The 22,992-nt window shown below is 40.5% G+C and overlaps 1 long non-coding RNA gene across 4 annotated transcripts in view; it reads left to right on the forward strand.

The window, feature by feature from the left end:
* The first annotated feature begins 4,835 nt into the window (after positions 1 to 4,835).
* LOC120598574 (uncharacterized) overlaps positions 4,836 to 22,992 on the forward strand; it is a 232,087-nt gene continuing 213,930 nt past the window's right edge. For 2 of the 4 annotated variants that reach the window (XR_005651611.1, XR_005651614.1), the window contains exons 1-2: positions 4,841 to 5,126; positions 15,398 to 15,540. This is a non-coding gene — a long non-coding RNA (uncharacterized LOC120598574). Of the gene's footprint in view, positions 5,127 to 15,397; positions 15,541 to 22,992 lie in introns of all 4 variants that reach the window. The other 2 variants (XR_005651613.1, XR_005651612.1) reach the window with 2 other exon arrangements.

Raw genomic sequence — 22,992 nt, forward strand, 5'->3', positions numbered from 1 at the left:
CCTTGGAGAAATATTTAATTATCATTTTTTAGGTACTTCTTAAGTTGGTTGCTATTAAACTGTGTCTGAAAATAAACTCTACTTGATGTTCCCTGTGGGATCCATCAAGAGATTGACTCTCAGGCAGCTTAACGAAAGAAAAGGGTCCATCAACATTGTTTAAGGAATTGTAGGAACTGTGCTAATTGCCAGAGGCTCTGAATGCTGACTGGAAGCTTTGTGTAGCCTCCTGGGGCACGACTGTCTCACCCTTTGCTCCAAATCTGATTGCAAAGGAATAAAGAGCTTGAGGGGACTGTGGAATCCTAACAACTTCTAGTGACGAGCCTACTGATGGACTCATGTGGGCAACATCAGATTGCAATTTAACATCTATAAATGGCTGGCATAATTCCAGTGAACAGAGCTTCATTGCTGCCCCTGCTCATAAAGTGTTAGCGTTTACTCTGCCAATGTAGGCACTCAACTGGGTTTATAGGGAAGTTCTAAACTATTCCTCCAGGGGGAGCAATCTGAAGGCGCCCACTAAACATTGAGGGTACAGAGAAGTAATTTAAGATTAACTCATCCCAAACTCATTAGATCAACTGGAAAGTGCCAGAGAGAATGCTAGCCTTGCAAAAAAAGAATTTAACTATATCATTTTCTCTACTTCATAGAAATAGGTTAAAGAGAATACAGTAGAACCAAGGGCCTTAACAGATTCCAGGTGAATTTGCAAAATGTAGTATGGAGTAGTGGTTATGAGCCTGGGTTCTAGAATCAGACAACCTGGATTTGAAGCCCAGGGCTACTGCTTACTACTCATATAACCGTAAGTGAGTTATTACTCAACCTTTTTGTGCCTCAGTTTTACATTTTTCAGTTGGGGATAATACTATTGTCTGAAGTGTAGAGAAAGCTCTTAGAGAGTGTCTGGTACACCGAAAACCCTCATAAACATCCAAGATTATATCAATAACTTTTTTTGGAGCTGACTTTCAGAAACTTCATTTGTATGATGGCATTCACCATCGCCACCACTCCCTTGAAATGATTTTTATTCATAGCAGTCCCATTATCTGAGAAGTTAGAACTAGATTGCAGACCTAATTAATTCTCACGACATCATGAAGAAGTAGATAAGACAAATATAAGCCACTCTCCCACAGTGGAAAAGAAAAGTTCTTCTAATAGCATCATTGTCAAAGATGGGGAAATAATGCCACATGTACCTAGATCATCATTAGCTGGCTGATTCTCTGGCCTGTCATGGTCTCTCTCTTTTCACTGTTTCATGAACTTAGTGACTTCACCTGGGAAGTCCTGATGGCTAAGTCACTACCCCCAAGAAGGGAGGATGTAAGGAAGAGAGGATAAAGAGAGCCTCAAGTTGTCATCACTTGAGAGATAGTTAAGTACACTAGTCACTCCTTTATCCATGGAGGATATGTGGATGCCTGAAATTGCAGATAGCACCGAACCCTATGTATGCTGTTTTTTCCTACATATATGTACCTATGATAAAGCTTAATTTATAAATTAAGCACAGTAAGAGATTAACAATAATAACTAGAACAATTATAACAATGTACTATAATAGAAGTTTGTGAATGTGGTCTCTCTCAAAATATCTTATTATACTGTACATAATTTTTCATTTAAAGAAGCACTTATGGCTTCTCTTTGGCATATTTGATTTGCCAGCATCACCACTCTTGTATTGTTAAATAAAATAAAGGTTACTTGAACACAAGCACTGTGATACCAAGACAGTTGATCTGATAACCAACATAGCTACTAAGTGAATGATAGGTAGGGAACATATGCTGTGTGGATACACTGAACAAAGGGATGATTCGTATCTTGAGTGGGATGGAGCCGGACAGTGTGAGATTTCATTATGCTACTAAAAACGTCATGCAATTTAAAACTTATGAATTGTTTATTTCTGGAATTTTCCATTTAATAGTTTTGGACCATAGTTGACTGCAGGTAACTAAAACTGCGGAAAGCAAAACTGCGGATAAAGGGGACTACTGAATGCCTTTTTTTGGTTTTCCACTCAGGAATGTCTGCTAGGGTTAACACAAATCCTACAGAGCAAAAGAAAATGGCTTTCGTCATGGCTTTGGTAAAAGCTACCTCTCAGACAAGATGCTAATTTTAGTAGGAATATGACCGTATTGTTCCAATATATTATATTTATCCACAGGAGTGGGACATTGGCTATTAGTTTAATACACAGCATTCCCAAGACTAATTTGGCTTCACTCTATTTCCCTGAACCAAGATTAACATATCCTAGAATAGACTTGGAGAGAAAGGAGTCATTTCCTAAGGGCAGGGGCTTCTGGATGTCTCATATTTAGATATTACAGAAATTCCTATTGGTTCTGTCATCTGACCCAGTGGATTCTCAGGTACAATTTGTTGGGCCCAGTGGGATATGTTTCTGAATGAGGCATAAAATCCCCTGAATCTCTTCAGCTTGATTAGAGACTATGTCCAGCTCTAATTTTCTTGTTGGGCTCAAGCTTGTTCCCACAGACTCCATAAAGAAGACCATCTTGAATCCATAGGTTATATGCTATCAAAAGACCAAAAAAAAAAAAGGAAAGGAAAGGATAGGAAAAAGAAAAAGACACCAGAAGTTTGAACACGGTTCCTTTTCCTAAGCTGCAAATTCCAACAGAACCATTCCATAGACCTTATTTTCTTGAACCAAAATGAAGCTGTCCCAGGCCCTTGTTACTTCTGCTCACCGTGCCTATGTTACAATGGTGTATATTTAGGTACGTTAGCAGCTTCCTTCCATGTTACTTCTGCTCTTTGTTTATGCAGCGTGGGTTACTCACCCTACTCAAGCTGCGCTGATAAATTCTGCTGATCCTAATGCAAAGAGTGAGCCACACACAGCAACCTGGGAAAATGGGAGGTATAGAGCCGGGAAGATGAAAGAGAGAAGTGGGCCTTTGATTTTACTGAAGGAAGTTGGCATGTTTGTACAGATTTTTTTCTACGAGATGACATAACGTGATTCCCAGTAGCAACATGTAATCTGGCTGAAGTGCTGCTGGTATTGCTCAGCTTCCCACTGAGAAAAGCAGCAGGCAGACCAGGCTCAGCCAAATACCTTCAGACATTTTGGCCTCAACTGCACCCAATGTGTCCCTGCCCACTCTTTGCACCAAGTTTTGAAATCCATCTGCATTTAGAAGGAAGTGTCTTCTCTCTGCTTCTCTATGACCCTTCTGCTGAAACCAATTAATATTCTCCTTTATAATAGCCATTTGATATCCCGGAAACCTAACAAGCCTTAAAAAAAAAAAAATAACCTGTTTATATTGAATGATAAAGTCTCTACCTGCCAAGAATTCTTTTCCAGCCTGAAACTCAAAAACCACAAGCAAAGCATGAGTTGTTCTAAGTCCAAGCCAAACCTTCTCCCAAATTTGCCTGAGATGAAACTACCAGCCACCTAACAAAATTGGTCAATGGCAGGCTGCACAGTAAATCCAGGACTTCAAGGCAAGTCAGTGTGAGTGGGAGATGGGTAAACAGACAAAGGTTAGGTTCTCCTTTTTATACAAGAATTGGTGTGGCTTTATGCTGAGAGCTGGAATTAGTGACCCGTCCTGGGTCAAAATTGAGGTCTGGTCAGCATGCAAGGACTACCGTCCACTGAGCACTCACAACATGCCATGTGTTGTGCTGACACATCATAGGCAGTATTTCTACAAGTACTATTATTATCCTCAGGTTACCAGTGAGGAGACTGAGGCTTGGAGAGGTTGAGTGATTTGCTCAGGGTCATTCAGTGGTGGAGCTAGCATTCATTCCCCTACCGTATGGCTGACTCCCAAACTCAGGCATGGTTTTAAGCTTATGCTCCACTGCTGCTTGAGTTAGATGTAAATAAAGCAGCTCACTGTGGGCCTTGTATACAGGTACCCAGAGCATTTTATGTCTGTCTAAGGCTCCCTATTTAGGGAGCATTCTTAGTGTTTTACTATCAAATTCAATTCTAAAATGTTTATTATCCTTGCAAACTAGGGATAATAACAGTTAATATTTAGTGAGCATTTACCAGGTGTGAGACATTATACCAAGTACGTTGAAATATGTGACTTCATCTAATCACTACAGCATGGTTGGTGTTATTATCTCCGTCTTAACAGAAAAGAAAACTTAGTCTTAGAGAAGTAATGCGACCTGTCTAAGCTCATATATTAGGTCAAACCATATTAAATTGCCACTTTGTGGGTCAAAACCAATCAAATATAGGTCAATTTCATTTTAACCAGCCAAACTGGGACTGAGTCCAGGTCTGCCTCCTTACTAATTAGCAAAGAAATAATCTATGGCTCAAAGTTGGACTCAATTTTCCTTGGCATCTATTAGAAAACAATGCCTCAGATCAGAAAGTAATAAACCATTAGAAACCACTTGTGGTGGCTTTACAATGCACAGACCTACATATGTTTCTAGAATGAACAGACACAAAAGATGGTTGAGGATGTGGTCTAAGCGGTTGAATTTAAACTCAGCCCTTGGATATCATATCGCACCCCTCTTTCCCATCTTCTTGTTTATACTTGATTCCTCTGCTTCCCTTCAGCTCTGCCCTGTTTCTGCCTCCTGATTTCTGTCCTCGGATTCACCTCATACTTGTGCTTCTCCTGTCACGACTTGCTCTCACTTGGCTCCTTTTTTGGATTGGCCCTGGGCATTAGGTGGCTCCATGTGACTCATCTCTTCTCTAGGTTCCCAACTCTTCCTCACTCTGGGCCTATGTACTTTTGCTCTCAACTTAACCCTCTGGGGCTACTTGCTCTTGCTCGTAGCGCAGCCTCGTCTGGGCAGCTGTTCACCCTGGGGCTGACCTTGATGTTCCCTTAATTCCCAGTTTTTCATACCAGCCACCTTTTACTCCCGCTGATTGAACTTCCTTCCCTTTCCCCCAGCCTAGTGTGTGAGCTGGGACAGGACAGACTTTGAAGGTCATGGTGATAAATTTGGAGGAGGTGGGAGGGTGAGCTAGTTCTGTTTGGCCCATGAGTAGGAAGGAGATCTTCAGAGAGTGGGCAACTCTGGCAAAGGACATGAGAAGCGGTGGCTGCAGTTTCAGGGGAAAGAGAGCTATGGTAAGATGGTACGGTGTGGGTAGGGAAAGGGTAGGGGAATACAAGAATTAGGTTCTGTTGGCTACCCAAGTATGCAAATCACTTAAAAGCTTAGTTCTTAGAAGAAACCACTAACGAGGCAAAAGAAACAAGCAGGCGATGCCCCTAAAGAGAGAAGTAGAAGGAGGAGCAGCTGATTCTCACTGTTTAACTACAAAGAAAAATGTCTTCCTTTTACTCTAAGCAAAAGTAGTGATGGGGTGGGGGGTGGGAAATGGGATGGCATGCAGAAGGGGAGATCAACTGTTTTTCTTCCTTCCTTCCTTATGGAACGTTTCTTCCTCCTGGCTAGTCCAAGCATTTGGCTTCATATCCATGGGCCAACTAATTAAAGGGATGGAAAATTTTAAAGATCTGGGAACAAAGACCCAAAGGAAAGTAATGCTGAAAGATTTTAGCAGAGAGAAACCAATCAACTTTATGAGAGAATAAAAAGGATTATAAGAGACATATTTGGGATATTTGGAAGCTGGCTGATAGGAAACCACAAAGTGATGTGTAAACTTAACCTATGGCTTTTTATTACCTGGCAGCTCTAGGACTATGCAGTTGATCTTACACATGTTTGAAGATTAATGCAATGAGGAAAGCCCTTTTCCTACAGTTCAATCATTCTTGCTGTCTCCGGGGTATAACTACATGGACGGGTTGTAGCCATGCAACTTGGTCACGGCAGTGAAAGGAGACTTAGACGATAACAGGAGCTAGAAATTTTAGTTGGAAAGTGCCAGGGGCCAGAGAGCAACAAAGGCCAGACTCTGAGCCTGTTCATGCAAGCCCAGGAGGCTTTGAACACCTCCATTTCTATACCGATACCCTCTTGGACTGAGCCCTCCATCCAAGTAGGGTTGGGAAAGTTTCCTTGAGCCTGATTCTATGACAGAGATTGTATGGTGATATGGTTACTTTGGTGAGCATAGAACATTGATCAGTGACTTAAAGAATGGGCTTTGGAGTCAGATGCCTGGCTTCAAATACCAATTCTACCATTCTATTATTCAAACAAATCTTTTTATTTACCTTTCTGTTTCTTTGCAATACAAATGGGAAAGCATAGCTACCTCATAGAATTAAATAAGAATATGTGTATATGTAAAATGTTTGACATAAGGCTTCATTCATATGAAATCCTGAAAACATGCTAGGTGATGTAATAAGCATGTGATGATGATGATGATGATAATGATTCCTAGTTTGGACAGCAAAAAAAAAATGCTTTAGTTTTTAACCTCAGAAACTTTCTTTACCTATCTATATTTAACTTTTTGGTCTCCAAAATGTTTGGTTTTCCTGCCCTTGTTGGGCCTCATCCTAGACCCATAGATGCAGACGAGATGCTCGTTTCTTCTGTTTCGCATGGCCTCCAGAGCAATGTCCTCTCCCTTGCTGTCTTTCCCACTCCTGGGGTAGTTGGTGCTGCCTGACATGACCAGGAACATCTGAGAGGAGGCATTTGATAAAGTTCAATCCCTTCTTCCACTTGATTTGGAGGAGAAAGCACACTCTCTGACTATCAAAGTGATATGAGAAGAACCAGCTGCAAAGCAGCTCTATATCATTTCCTTCCGTATGAAACACCATATAATGTATCCACTTTTAAGCAGCAGTGTTATTAAGCAGAAGAGTAATTTAGAAGGGCTTGATTTGGAGACTGTTACTTGATACGCCTTTAATGGAAAATATTTTGTGTCCATTTACTGGAAGTGATGCATCTCAGTACTGTGGTTTAGTTGGACCACACTCATTAAAACATGCTTGAGTATTCCATATGCTTGTGGTTAATGAACATTATACTCCTTTGGTTGTTCTGTTTTCTGTCTTGTAATTTCCAGTCCTGCCTGTGTTGTATGTGAGAGGGAAAGGGTTGGGGGAGCTTTGGAGGTGATTTGTATTGGAATTAAATTGATTTAAGCAGCTAGTGTGGGTCAATAAATAACTTTCAACATATTTATTTCATTCTGTGTTAGCTTGACCCAAAATGGATTACAGTTTTAAAAAGGGTGGTTATCTCCTGAACATTGATTTTCTTATGTTTTCACAAATTGGACATATATACAACTTCACCTGCGTAGATATAACACAGTCACATCTCTTCAGCATTATTAGGGAATTAAATTCTCCACGATGAGAACTTATTCCCTTTAAGAGTGAAAACATATTTATTTCAATCATTTAAATGAAAATCTTTTTTAAATCATAAAACATATTTCTCTGACTTCCTAAACAGTGATTCTCAATACAAGTTAACCTTTTCTTGGTAAGTCAGAATGAGGGTGAAAAACTATCATCATTGTACTGATTCAAGACTAGCTTAAGTGTTATCAAGGTCCTTTCATTAGATGTCTCTGGGTGACTGTGTCTTTAGAATTCTGATGTTTAGAATATTTCTTATGTCCTTCCTTGCTGCCATTCCGTTGGTGTAATTTCTTGCTTCTATCAGGAGGTCTACTTCTATGATTTCTCCTTAAAACAACCATTTTTACATACCTTTGGATGGAGAGATCACATGACCAATCATAGTGGACTTTTAAATAAAGCGAGAGTAGAGAGTCTCTGAGTGAGTTTTTCTTAGGAACAAATCATTTACATTTCAGCACATGAACTTTGTGAGATCTCTTTTGGCTATTCTAGTAGCCTCTCGTGCTTGTTTTGGTGTTCCAGGTAGGGGAAATTATAAGATGTCTGAATTCTAGGTAATTGAGATATTGCTATAATCTTGAAAAAAGAATGTGTCACTTTAACTTAGTCTGCTTGTGTGTCTGTTAGCTCCTGCAGTGAATGATGCAAATCTTCCTGACCAGTCCAGCCCACATTAACCCCTCCTCTGATTCTCTAATGGTATCACTTTGATCTCTACCACACAGTTAGTGGTTTATTATACACAGTAGACCCTGGAATTCACCAGAGATATATTTTAAAGCCTTATTGAATCCTCAAAATTCCAAATATTATTATAACATAATAATATCCCTCACACAATGCAATAAAATATAGAAAAATTTAAGTGTTTCTTTAGACCCTTAGTGATTCTATAAATATAGGACTTAAGTTACTTATAAAACTGGTTGGCTTTCATTTTAGGGCCATTTCTTACAAAGAAATAAAATTTTATTATTTCACCAACATTACTTCATGGGCCCTGACAGGAGGAAACAAAGCCTAGTTTTGAGGGGGATATTGCAGGTTACACTGGGCTCCAATATCCAGCTAAGTGATGCCTTGTATATACCAGGCTCCCGCTTTGGATGATTCAAGTTTGCATTCACAAAAATTACAGTAGGTCATGGACCAAGGATTGCAACCTCAGATGCCTACAAGGCCATGTAAATGAGTGAAGAGGGATAGGTTTATGAATGCACTCCATTGACATTTCTGTTCTTGTCTATTTCAAACATAGCTTTTTATATTCTGATTGTGGCCATAACATTCAAGGGCACACTCACATGTTATTTAACCCCCCCTCTCCTTTGTCTTTTTCCCTTCTAGAGCCTGAAAGTTGATTTTCCAGTTTCCTTGTAACTAGGAGTAGACACATGACAGATTCCTGGCCAGTGGGACATAGGCAGAGTTAATGGGAAGGACTGCCTTTTGTACCTCTTCTTTCTTTCTGCCTGAAACATGCAAAATGCTTTTCAACTATGGAAATGAAAACCACACAAAAGATGGTAAAACAGAAATATGTAAGGAGTCTGTGTCTGTGTCTCTGACAACTTTGTGGAGCTGCTGACATTCATACTTATTTAAGCCAATGTTTTCAAGTTTTCTATTACTTGCAGCTGAATGTATTCTTGATGAATTCACTGATCATTGCTCTTATGTTTTATTTCATAATGGAACATTAAACACATTCCTGTTAAACACGTGGTCAGTCTTTCCACAAAAACTGTCACCACTCCTCAATCTTTGAAAAAAAAAAAATACACAGCCCTCTCAGTCTATTTCTTTTCCCTATTTTTTTTTGAAGACAAACACTTAAGATTTTTTTTAAGTGAAAAAGATGAATAAATGTTAGCTGACCTCTGACTCAGTGCTAAAGAAAAACTAGGAAATGACGAATATGATGGGAAAATGAAAGATTCACATCCTATTCAAAAGGATCTTAAAATGGGAATAGGGATTCAACATTGCCTATGTTTTCCAAAAAGAAATATATATTTGACTTATTAAAAGAAACAAAAATATAAATATTTGTATCAGGTCTTATTTTTATAAATTTTTTGACAGCTAATTTATAAATTTTTAAATATTCTGTGAGCCAAAAATGTGTAGGATAGCTATACATGTGTGCCTGGTTGCCAGTTTATATCTTCTGTTACAGAGAAGCTCGTTAAAATTGCACATTGGAGAACACCAAAGATCTATCATACTAACTTATATTGTTATGTTTAATCTATCAAGTCTCATCTTTCTAACTCAATTGCAGGCAATCTAAAGGAAAGGAGAAGGCTATATATTTTTTCATATTCGTTAGGACACCATCCCTGTAGGTTGTCTGGTGGGTTGTTGTAGGATATCGTCAAAGAAACATGATATCCTGGTGCCCAACATGACACACATTTATAGGGTATTAACGTAAGGCACAACACCATGAAAAACACAAAAGAGTGTGGAAGAAATAAAAAAGAAATAGAAGAAACTGTGGTAAATCCCTGCAGTTTCATGGAAGGGACAACACTCATGTGACCTAGTAACCCATAGACTATTAGCTCAAGACAGAGAGTATTGCACAAATTACACATATGTGTCCCGAGGGAAAGAGAGGTCGATCTGTTATTGCTCAGGGAAAACTTCATGCAAGGTGTGAATCTTAAACTGGGTCTTGGACAGAAGGAGGACCCACCACACTGGGGGAATAGCTACTCAGACTCAAAACACAGAGCCTGTTTAAGAATGAGAAACCTCCCTCCTCAAAGAACCTGAAACTTGAATGTCTTTTCTTAGAGTGAAAAATCATCTCTGCATGAATTGTTTATTTGTATACACACAGCATGTCTCACGACAGTTTAGGTGAAAATGGAAAATTTGAATGCTGAGAGTATGCCAGATATGTGTGTTAAACACTAAAGCAATTTCTATGATAATGAATGCATGCTTTTACCGAGCTGTGAAAATTTCGAGTAAGATGAATTACCAAGTACCTCGGTACATTTAGCAACGCTTGGATGTTATCAGGGCTGGGAAGTTAACTTTAATGCTGTACATCGAACATCCAGCCAAACACCCAAAGAATGTGGAACGAAAGCTAAGGGAGCCACACATCTTTAGAAAAAATCCCCAAACTTGACCAACAACATGTGCTTGCTTGATTCCTCAAGTTTCAGCAGGCCGAGAGCCAAATTTTCTAAATTCATTTCATATCTGCGATGGCTTCCAAAACCAATAGTTTCTGCTTTTGTTTGTTACACAGTAGTCATGGATGATATGACAAGAATAATAAGATGGGGTGAAAGCCAGAAATGGACAGGGCAGCTGTTGGCAGTCTGAAGTGGAGTTCAGCTGACTTCATAGGTAGAGGAGGCAAATCAAAGAGGTTTGTGAGGTTCTAGTCAGTGTACTGTGCTGGGTACTGTGAGGGGCCCCAAAGGAATGTAAGTGATCTGTGTTTGTCCCCAAGGAGCCTGCAATACAAGTACTTTAATAATCAAGAAGATTCGCTATGGAAGCAGGCAACTAGTTCAAGTCTTGCCTCCATCACATCATATGTAAGCTGTATGACCTTGAGCATGTTACTTTACCTCTTTGAACTTAACCTCAGTATTTTCATATGTAATATGGGGCTAGTCTGTCTTAAATCAGAAGATTATTGCTAGGATTCCATGAGATAATACAGGCAGAACAGTGGCCCAGTACAGGATCCCCACACATTAAAGCCTGGCTAATGTCTTTGTGGCAATGACAACTTGGCATTATGCAAAGGGCTGAGTTAATTAAAGGTGATTCCTACACAAAGGCCTTATTATCAGGCACATAGAGATAAATTACATTTGGCCCAAATGGGGTTTATCTGTTTGGTGGGTGCAAAGCAAGCTATGGCCTGCTGTAGTATGTCTGCTCTTTGGTAAAGTATGTTAACAGATGGATGGCGCGCTGGGAATTTAGACTAGAACAGATTAGGAGGCATGTCACCAGAGGCCCCAAATCTGAGTCATAGAAGTTTGTAGTTGAACATGATTTAAGGTCATGGAGTCTATTTTATGGAAAAAGACACCTGCTCTTCTCTACTCATGCTTATGGCCTACTCATGGCAAGAGCAGCAGCCTGGCCAGTGGTTGGCTATATTGCTCATCTTTTAGAATAGTTCTTCCTCTGCCCAAACTCTCCATTCCTACTGCTGTCACTCAGCATTCCCCTTGCCACTCCTCTGTCGGTGCAGCCCCAGTTCCTACTGAGGGGAGAGCAGAGGAAATGGGGGAGGGTGGGCCTCTTGCAGGGTAGCGTGGCTGCCCACCTAACCTGAGATGGTTCTGATAAAATTCTGGCAAAAGGTAGAAAGGTTAAACCAAGAAAATTTTCCTAGGATGCTACTGATAATACTGAGGCCCAGGATTTAAAAACAAATAGCAAGATGAACCTTCTTTAAGAGGGTGGGAGAGAATAAGCAAGCTGGCGTTTCTCTTGGGATTGAGAAGCACATGAAACTAGTCATCTTATTTGCATCTGTGCCTCCCGCACCACTCTGTGCTTTCCGGAAAACAATTATGTCAGGAAATTTTATTAATTTTATGTCTTTGGGTAAATCACTGGCTCTAATTGGCTTTGAGAGTGTGGTGATTGCAGAGCCGCTGTGAGTAAGCGCACAAATGAAAACAACCTTTTGTCAGTGTGATGAAATGTAATTGAATGATGACTCCAATTTTTAATAACCCCCAGAACATTAGCACTCTGAAAGTGTAGCTATTGCTGTTGATTACAAGATAGCACATTACTCAAGTATGCATGAAGTACCATGGTGATGGCAAATGGAAGCCATTTCATTTGCCTAGAAATAACAACAACACATCAATAGTAATAATAGCTGAGATTTGGCCAGTATTATAAAATTTTTGTGTATAACTCACTGAAACTTCACAACCTTTTGAGGTAGGTGCTATTGTAATCTCCATCTTGTAAATGTGGAAACCAAGGCCCAGAGAAATTTAAAAATTTACTTAACTTCACATAGCTAGTACATAGTAAAGCCAGTCAGAGAAAGATTGCCAACACCTCCTGCAATGATCATACATTGAATGTGTTGGTTTCCTACTCACTTTCTTAACTACTTGGGCTTTCATTCGGCTTTCATCCTTTTCCATACATTTCCCATGTTTTAGGTTGAATTGTATGAAATTACTGTTTTGCAAGGCAAAATCATTGACTTTTAGCAGTTTCAGATGGTTCAACCTAGTATTCATGGTCCAGGGGTCAGTCCTACTTAATTAAGTTAATGAAGACAATAAACACATTCCATTTTCCTGATCATGGCAATCTATTCGGGAGGAAGGCATGTGACCAACGTAATCCAATCAAGATAAATCTCAGGACTCATACCTGGAAGGTTTGGATGGAAGTTGTCGTGTACAGATAAATGGTTCAGAACTCTTGCTATTATGTTGACAATAGCTTAAAAATGAAAACTATCCATGGAGTTTTCATATCTATCTATAGCCAAGAGAACCACAAACTATAGAGCCAAGACCTTGTATGCACCATACCTGATCATCGATCGCCCTGCTTTTTCACTTAGCTGAGCCAATCAATCTTCTTTTTAATTTAGGCAACCAAGTTGGCAACTGATTTGAGTACTTATTCCCAGTCATAGTTCAGTCATTCTTGAATGGAGAGAGACAAAAGAGGATCACCACTTTGCAACTGATATAAGTGGCAGGGAAGCCAGAAATGACAATGACCCTTTATTTCTGAGTCCTTTTCAGCCCATAAGCCACATAATGCTGAGACAAGCCTGTCTTTATTACACAACTTGCTTTTTCTTTTTACCTGCAATCCTTTGAACTCTATCTTTGCTGTCTCTGAAGCAAACAACTACATGACAAAGGCACACAGTGAAATGAGGTATGCTTTTTTATTGGCATCAAGTCCCTCCTGAACTGAGATAGAGGAAGCTTAGACAGAAGAGCCTCCTATTCCTCAGGTTGTGGGAAGACAGTGGACGGTGTGAAGTTTTATATCTAGTGAGGACTTATTTAGGAAAAGTAGGAAGTGGGGAGTAGAAGTCAATGTCTCCTGATCTTTTGTTAAAAACTTAATTTGAAATCTATAGTAAGTCATTTTCATGTACTATTTTTCCATCTGGAGTTAGCAGCCACCTTATTTGCCTTCACTTCACGGGGATGTGATGAAGATTAAATAAGGACACTAGTACTCTGGTAGTCCCATAAAAGACAGACGATGTTGGTTGCCTACCCAGTGTCCACCCTATCCTTTCTATTTCTTCCTGACAGAATCCTAACTTTGCACAGAAATTCATGAGTAAGAATGTTTCACAGTATAACGTGCCGCCTGGGTAGGGCTTTTCTATGAGCTAAAGGAAGCCAAAGCCAATTCTGAAGATGGAAATTATTGTTCCAATGGCTTAAGGGCATTGTTTTTCTGGTAATTGATGACTGCTCTGTCTAGGAATACAGAAATAGTGTATTTCAGTGGTAATATGAGTAACGTTCTTTGATCATAAGCAATTTAATTATAGGCTCAAAAACCTTAAAATATGGAGGTGAGCCTTTCAGTGTTATTCTACTGAAAGTGTGTTAGAAACCACATGCCATTCAAAATGAGGCTAGGTCCCAGAGAGATATTTCATTTCTGCTGATGGGTGGGGATGGGAAGCTAAGAAAAGATCTCCTGGAATTTATTGATACATTCATTTACAAAATGTCAGGGTCCCTCGGGCGGAGGGTTTAAGCTGAGGAACAAAAGGGCTGAACCTGTTGAGATGCTGCTTTCCATTCTCACTTCCCAATAGGCTGCCCTCACAGTTCACAAGACAGTTTTATTTCTCATGAAGTAGGTAGGCAGTCCAATACTTAACTTCAGGTTATTGAACTTATGATTTTCCTATCAGTTCAGCCATTAGAACCTCTCTTCCTAGGGCTGCAGTGAGGCTGAGGACAATGTCACCAGTTGTAGAGGGAGCACATGCAAGCTCTGGGAGTGAATGAAGTAAAACCAGAGCTAGTCGAAGGTGGTCTGTAGAGCAGGTTGCAAATACTGACCATACTCCCGGTAGCCAAGGCAGCTGGCACTAAAGAACGTTCTAGATCCTTTAAGTTACATGGAGGAGACTGAGGCACTAGTCTCTCTGGTGAAGTGAGATGGTGTGGGTGAATAGGGGAGATGGAGGGTATATGATGTTCGGGATCCTTCTTGGGGAATGCAGGCCCCCTCGAGTAGAACACATATGGAAGCTTTTGTAGGCAGTCAGGTAGAAATGACTCTCAAGAAAGCCCTTAAAATAAAGGAAAAGAAATTCAGCTGGCTGTCTGAGAAGATCTGAGGAATGAAGGCTGGGAAGCCCTGACCAATAGGCCTTGGCAATAGTGGGAATCAGTTATAAGTCTCAGAAATTCTGAACACTGTCTGACTTTCATCATCTTTTGAAATATCTCCAGAATAAGTAAAATAATCACAGCAGGCACTAATTTTATATCGTGAAGAGAGAGGAAAACGGGAAAATAAAATAAAAACTACAGTTTTATCGTGTGAAAGTCAGGCCAGTTATAGTGATGTGTGAACTCTCATCACTTCCTCCTCAGGACTAGGCTACCCAATGAGGGTCACTCACATGCAGCACTCGATAGAGTGGGACTGACTGGATGTTACTCGACTCCAGTGAAAAGGCTGTTATTTGTGTGCTCAGTGTGTTACTTGTAATATCAGGGACATTTTGTCTGTGCTGTAAATACTTTTAAGAGAGCATTATTGGGGAGACTTTACTGCTTTACAGATCAGAATGGGCTAAATTTCACGACAACAGGGTGCTCAGCCGATCCTTGGGTCTGGTTCAGGCACCAGAAGCAGGCTCTGCAGGAAGCATGGACTCTCTCAGCCTGTGAAAAGATCGAAATTTTCAACAGCCCAGAGTCACTGAGAAACCATCACAATGTCACCATCATACCAATGACATGACAACTTTTCCTTAGGGCTTACTCTGATGCCGGATACCATGCAAAAGATTATACGTTGTCTTATTTAATTCTCACAATTACCTTATAAGGTAAATTATCACTTCTGTTTTGTAGGTGAAGAAGAGGAGGCCCAGCATCACACAACTGACAAGGAACAGAGCCAAAAGGCAAAGGCAGGTATGTGTGACCCCACAGGAAGCACCAGGCTGGGCGAGAAGCCTTAAGAGGACCCTGAACTTCTAAGGCTGTCTCTGAGGGTAAGTTGTGTCTGAATGTCACACTAGAGTCTTTGCCCCATGTGACATTTATTTCCCTAGTGTGGGTCTGATGAGAGGAAGTCTCATAAAATCACATACATGGCAAAGGAAGCCGTGAAGCTAAATTCCAGCAAAAGCCCCAAGGGCCCATTTAGTTTCCAAATGTTCATATCTTGCCTAAGCGCATTTTGGAGAGAGTGACCTCCTTTCCTGCTGGGCTTGTAAGCATATCAGCCTGCAGAATGAGGCGCTCAAAGAGAGTGTAGTGTCTTTGAGACACCTCCAGCTTAGCCTTGGAACCTCTCTACAGGAACTGTGATTCCCAGCCAGTGGTCAGTCACCTCTGCCAAACAAAGTGGCTCATGTAGACTCAGAGAGTTGCCAGTAAGATAAGGAATTGCTATCAGATTTCAGCCTTGAAAGTTCTTCCTCCCTTTTTTCACTCTAGGGTTGATTCATCTCGTGTTTCAAGATAGGAGAATGTGAGGGTCAGGAGGAAATTTATAGGGCTACTTCCCAGGGCAATTTCCAATGTGTAGCCATAAATATTTTCAGGAGGGATAAAAGCAGTTACTTTATCACTACCGCCAGAACACAAATGGGCCCTGGGAGGGAGCAAAGCTGCCAGCAAGGGAGTGTGGGGAGGCAACCTAACACTTCTCTTTCCTGTTTGCCCCTGGGGAGGGAGGGAGGCCAGCCTGTTGCCAGTGCGGAGCTCAACCCTGGCCTTCCCAATTTGTACTTCATCTCTTTAGGCCTGTGTGTTCTTATATTGCCAGGCCCGAATCCATGACAATAGTTTCCATTTTCTCCCGTGTCCCAAGTGGGGAACAACAAAGGAAAGACAATGTAAGAGCTCATGAAATGTTTTTATTGAAACCCTGTTCTCCAGAGAGAGATTAAGGAAGAGATTTAAGCAACCTTATTACAAAATAAAAATGTGTCCTCCATCTCCATGACAGGAAATGGGAGAAAGAGAGACCAGCCCATAAAAAAAAAACACACACGCACGCACACACACAAGTTTATGGAAGGATTGGAACATTAAAGAGATGTTAAATAATTGTGAATAAAAGCAGCAAAAAAAAAACTGCATGAGATTCAGAAAGGATCTCTTTAAAAAAAAAGTTGTACACATAATATTACTTCAGGCAGGAATTTCTTTGGGACATTATGCATTATATTTCAAATTTCTAATTAGAAAGATTCACCAAGCTGTGTATAAAAGCCAAGAGGAAAATTCTTTGTCTTTAACATTATATCTTGTAAGAGCGCTTCAGATATTATTCCGTTGACAGTGTTATGAGAGCATTTGGCAATTTTACTAGAAAGATTTCAGATGCTTCAGATATTGTTTGTATAATGTAGTGGCATCTAACTAAATGTGCTCATTATTGAAGCTGATTAAAAAACAAACACAACATAGCACCATAACATGATTGCATTTCCTCTATTACTCCCCGCCCCTCCAACTCCCGGTTTGGCTGAATATTCCGCTGATGCTGAAGTGAACAAGAGGTGTGCCATGCTAAGCTCTTTGAAAGGAATCTTCCTTCCTTCCTTCCTTCCTTCCTTCCTTCCTTCCTTCCTTCTTCCTTCCTTCCTTCCTTCCTTCCTTCCTTCCTTCTTCCTTTCCTTTTTTCTGTTTCGTTTGGTTTTGACACTGGTTATTATCCACAATGGCTAATCTCTCACTAGATCCTCCAGGCATTTCAGAACCCACGGATTTAGTGAATTTTTCAAAGGAAAACCACCTCTTATATTTTAACACATAGTTGCTTAGCGATTCCATCCTAGAGTAGGCCGGGATGGGTGGAAATACTTGGCATGCGTAGGTGCAGCAAAACAAGGCTTTCTTCAGAAGGGCTTACTTACTTTCCAAGAAACACTTCTCCTGTTGGGCTTGGTTTCCTTCTTTGGCTCCAAGAATACTGCCAAGTGCCTTGTCCTCCTGTGAAACACAAGTAAAGGGATGGCGTACACAGGAGAGAGAGGCCTCTCCTGCTGTCTCTATGTGTGCCCACCGGCTGGACATAGAACTTATGACTCTGCTAGTATTAAACGGTGTTGTCCATGAGCGGTAGTGGTAGGGCAGGGAGAGTACAAAAGACCTGGCAGACTCCGGCTGACCCCCTTGGTATATTGGTTGGGGTATGTGGAGGTAGGGGAAGAGGTGGAGGGTTGGTAGGGTGGGGTGGTAGAGCAGAAGGAGGCCAGCAAGGTGATTGGCATGTAGAGAGAGTGATGTCTCATCTACATAAGGTCTTGTCTCATCTCCTAGTCTTAACCTCTGGGGGTAGGGTCCCCCATTCCAGCTTCCCCAAATATTGCCTGCAGTTGTGGCAGCTACCCATGACATCCATATTATTTAAATACAGAATCCACATGGCATGCGAATTCCCCAAAACACGCTATAGAATTAGATGCAGCATTTGAGCAATACTTGACCTAAATGGCCCGATCTCTCTCTTAAGAAGATTTTAAGCTTTTAGGAGAAAAAAGTCTGCATAAAATCGAGATAGTAAGCAGTATTAATCCTCCAGGCATATTTGAGTAAGAAAGAGCTTGAATTTAAAAAATAAAAACTGCTTACTTGCTTACTTAATATATTCACTCTCCTAACAAGCCACCGAGCAGCTATTGCACTCTCCCAAGCCGATGGACATATATCTTGCTGAGACACATGCAACCAAAGTCGGGATATTGTCTGGGAAACTTGAGCCCACAGCTTGTGCAGAAGCCACCATCGCTGCATAATTCCTTCCAGAAGAATAGAAACCCAGGCACAAGGCAGAGTGCAATGTCCCCAAAGGACACGTTGCCATTTATTTTCAGTGTGATTATTTTCCATTACAGATTGTGCAAGGGGTGACTTTGAATGCTATCTTACTTTCTTTTCATGTCCCTTCATTTACTGCACCCCAAGAGACAGTCAAAGTCTCCAGGCCACTCTCTGCAATAAAAACTCAGCAAGTTTGAAGGATACAACATGAAGCTCCCCAGATGGCCAGAAAGTTCTGCTGACGGTAGTAAAATTCAGGAGCTTCATCTTGCATCCCAGGCAGGTGTGTTTGTTTAGCAAAGCGGAAGCTGGAAATGCTTCCTTTGAGGATGGCTTCACCAAGGGCCGTGCACCAAGGGCTGTTGTATTTTTCTCCTAGACTGCCTTGATCCCTGACTTGGTGACTCTGGATTTCAGACGAGTTCCCAGGGCTTTGTTTGGATTTTGGAGGTTACTTCCATCGTAATCTTTGGTACTGTTAACGGGCAGGATGAGTCCTTTCAGCAGGGATGAAGGACTATCTGTGAATTGTGATCTAAGATCAGAATCTTTTTCTACTAAGGGCTTTTCTTGGACTGTCACTGAGTACATGATGATTGAAAATTGTCACACATTGGTTCCTGATCTGTAAGTGCAAGGTATTCTATAAATGTATTCATAGGGAAATAATATTTCCCCAACAAAATAAACTAATGGACCTGCTCCCAGATGAAATAGCTCACTTTGTATGTCACTGAGTCTGCTCTCCTACTTCTATGAATTTCTGAATTCTGAGTTGAGTTCACTTTGGTGCATTTTGGTAAACACCCCAGTTTTATCAGAATCGGTGGTTCTCAAAACTTCATCATCAGAATCACCTGGAGGGCTTGTTAAAATCGCTTGCTGGATACCCTCCCTCCCTCCCCCTCCAAGAGTTTCTAATTGAGTCGCTTTTGGGTAGGGCCCAAGAATTTTTTTTATATGATTGTTTTAAAGTTTAACAAAAGGAAACAGCTTTAACATATTACTTACAAAAGAGACATGATAGGAACATAGAGGAAAAACTAAATGCAAATTATGGCCAGGTCACCCTGAACAAGTACTTGGATGGGAGACCACCTAGGAAGACCAAGTGCTGTAGGTGTAAAAAATAAAAAATAAGAAATTATTAACTGACAAGGTCCTTGCAATCTGTGAGGTCAACCAAGGGTTGCCTCGCCTAAAAAATAAAATAAATATAAATAACCTAAATGCAAATTATAAAATTGCATTTGTATAATGTTGGATCCCACTCCCACACCTCTGCTATTAAAAGCTGAAATTCTTCATAACGGATTAGAAAAACAAATATAAAGATTCACTTTTGAGTTAATTTTATAATAAAGTCCCCAGAAGACAGATGAAGAGCATAGTTTTAAGCACAAATTGGTGAGGATATAAAAAAATATATATTCTTAATGATAAGAGGGAGAATAATAAAAATATATAATATTAACATATTTACCAAATACTAGCCATAGGAAAAAAATAATACAGGGAGAAATAGATGTGGTTGGAGAATTAAACTGGTATTACTACTCAATTATCCAAAAGAATTATGGAAGAGAATGTTAAAAATATTATTAATATGGTAGAAGTAATATGTAGATATCTGCGGTGGGTTGAATCATGGCCCCAAAAAGATATGTTCAAGTTTTAACCCTCAGTACTTGTAAATGTGATGTTATTTAGAAAAAGGGTCTTTGTAGATACAATTAAGGATCAAGATAAGATCATCTCACATTTAGGATGGGCCCTACATCCAATGACAGGTCCCCCCAGAGACACAGATGGGGGGAGCTCATGTAAAGACAGAGGCAGAGATTGGAGTGATGCATCTATAAAACAAAGAATGCCAAGGATTGTCTACATCTAGCAGAAGATAGAAGAGGCAAGGAATAAATTTGCATTTAGAAGTAGTTCCTGGTTATAATAGGTTGGATAGTGTCCCCCCAAAATTCATGTCCTTCCTGGGGCCTCAGAATGGGATCTCATTTAGAAATAGGGTCATTACAGATGTAATTAGTTAAAATGAGGTTATACTGAAGTAGGATAGACTATTAACCAAATCTGATGTACTTACAAGAAGAGACAGAGACAGAGACATAGCGGGGGAAAGCCAAGTGACAACAGAGACACAAACTGGAGTCATTCATCTATAAGATGAGGACCCCCAGTGACTGGCAGCAACACCACGAACTAGGAGAAAGATGTCCAATGCCTTCAGGGGGAGCATGGTCTTGCCTACACCTTCATTTCGGACTTCTAGCCTCCAGAACTGCGAGAATAAATTTCTGTTGTTTTAAGTCGCTCGTTTGTGATAATTCATTTTGGCAGCCTGAGGAAACTAATATGCCGAAGATGCTGAGGTTGCTGGCCCTGGAATCACACTTTGAGAACCACTGATGAAAATTAATCAGATTGTCTCCTATTTCTCCTTACAATGTCCATGATAAATTTTCTTTCTGGAATAATTCCTACTCGCATCTGCCAGCGCCTGCTTAATTCTCTAAGAAGAATATTCACTAGCTCCTGGTTCCTTAATACTTCACTGTTTTTTGTTCCTGATCTTTTTACCCCCATATAATCCATGGAGCTCTCTTCAGCTATATTGTGGTCAAATTGGACCCCTGAACCCCCCAACCTGATAGAGAATTGTGACTCATGTGGTTAGGTTTTCAAACATTCTAATAAGAGAGAGATGCAGGTAACAGGAAGCCATTGCACGAGGCATCAGGGAACTGGAGAGATGGGGTGGGACCGAGAGGATTTTGGCCTCAGGAAGACGAGCATTAAGAGGGATTTACCTGCCTTCAAATATATGAAGTGTTACCATGTGCACAATGCAGACAGCCTGCTTTCTACTCCTCTGAGAAGGGGCCAAAGGAAAGCAGGCTTAGGAAGGAGACCTTCCAGTAGACAGAAAGAATTTTCTGAGGTTGAAGGTTTTAAGTCACTGGGATGTCAAGGGAGAAGTTTAAGTAAAGAACAGACACCTCTTCATTAAATTTGCTTTAAGCTGACCCGTCCTGGAGCCAGGAGAATGAACGAGAGAGACTTCTGAGGCATGTTGTGCTCTTTGAGTCTATAATCTTACAAAAGAAAGAAAATGCCCAGTTGGGAAAAAGTTAACTCAAAGGGAAGAAACATCTCTCTGTCAGTATATATATTTTTTATCCTAAGCAGGGAATCCGCCTGCATTTCTTCTCCTTCTTCCCTTCCTCTTAATTTCAGCTTTATTGAGGTATAATTGACATATACATTTGTAAGATATTTAAAGCGTACATCATGGTGATTTTACGTGGAAAGTGTGAAAGGACACCCTCCCCCCGTGTAGTTAATGAACATATCCATCACCTTACATATTCATCTTCCTTTTTTTGCCTTGGTAAGAACATTTAAGTTCCATTCTCTTTGTATTTCTTCTTTTATATTTTTAATTTAAAGACATCCTTTTTTGTGCTAAATTAAGGAATTAGTTAGGAGGTCTGTTTTTTAAATCACTCCAGTATTATCTAGTCTTGTCAAGTCCAGTTTGTCCAACTGCATGATGACACAGGCAGTGCGTATTCATTTTCTATTGCTGCATAACAAATGACCACAAATTTAGTGGCTTAGAATAACACATATTGGGTATCTCATAGTTTCTGTGCATCAGGAATCTGGATATAGCTTAACGAGGTCCTGTTCTCAGGGTCTCACAAGTCTGCGAACAAGGCGTCAGTGGGCTACATTTCTTTCTGGATCTCAGGGTCCTCTTCCAAGTGCACAGTGTTGTCAGCTGAATCCAGTTTCTTGTAGTTGTAGGGCCAAGAGCCCCATTTTCTTGCTGGCTGTCAGCTGGGGGCTGCTTCTCATATCCTTGCATGTGGCCCCCTTTTGGGCTCTACCGCAACATAGTGGCTTCCTTCTTCAAGGCCAGCAGGAGACCCTCTCGTTGTAGTATAATCACAAGGGTGACATCCATCGCCTCTGCCATTCTCTACTGGGTAGAAGCCAGAAGTGGGTTCCACCTGCACACAAGGTAGAGGGAATTACGAAAGAGAGTGACTCTTTGGGGGTCATCTTAGAATTCCACCTATCACATAGGGGTTGAGAAGAGGCTCTTCTGCTCTGGCTCTTCCTCAAGGTCCAGCTGCCAGGAAGGACTGAAACCCAAAGGCTTATACCTCATTTGGGATTTATCTGATTAAATAAATATACAAGTGGAATTTCAAGTGGATTACAGAAAGTATGATGGGTCCCGATTTGACATACCAGCTGTACCCTAAATCTCAATCAGGCAGTCGATTGTTAGAACGTAAGTTCTTTAATCGAGAAAATATTGAAATTAGTGGTTTTCTTTCCTCATTTATGAAATGATGGTAACAATAGTATTTACTTCATGGAAGGCCGGTGAGAATGAAATGAATTAATATGTGTAGACTGTTTAAAACAATACCTGACACATCATAAACACTATATGCATGTTAGCTATTCTTTGAGTTAAGATGCCACACATGCCATTCACGTGCATGACACTCCATAAGCATTCTTAGGACACTGAGCATTTCCTGGCTTGTCATTATGGCTGCAAGAAAAAGTGACATTATTATAGGGCTGTTTTAATCAGGACTGATTTTTTAAAAATTAAATTTTATATACCAGTCTTC

Source organism: Pteropus medius, unplaced genomic scaffold (assembly GCF_902729225.1).
Source record: "Pteropus medius unplaced genomic scaffold, Ma_sr-lr_union100, whole genome shotgun sequence".
NCBI lineage: Eukaryota > Metazoa > Chordata > Mammalia > Chiroptera > Pteropodidae > Pteropus > Pteropus medius.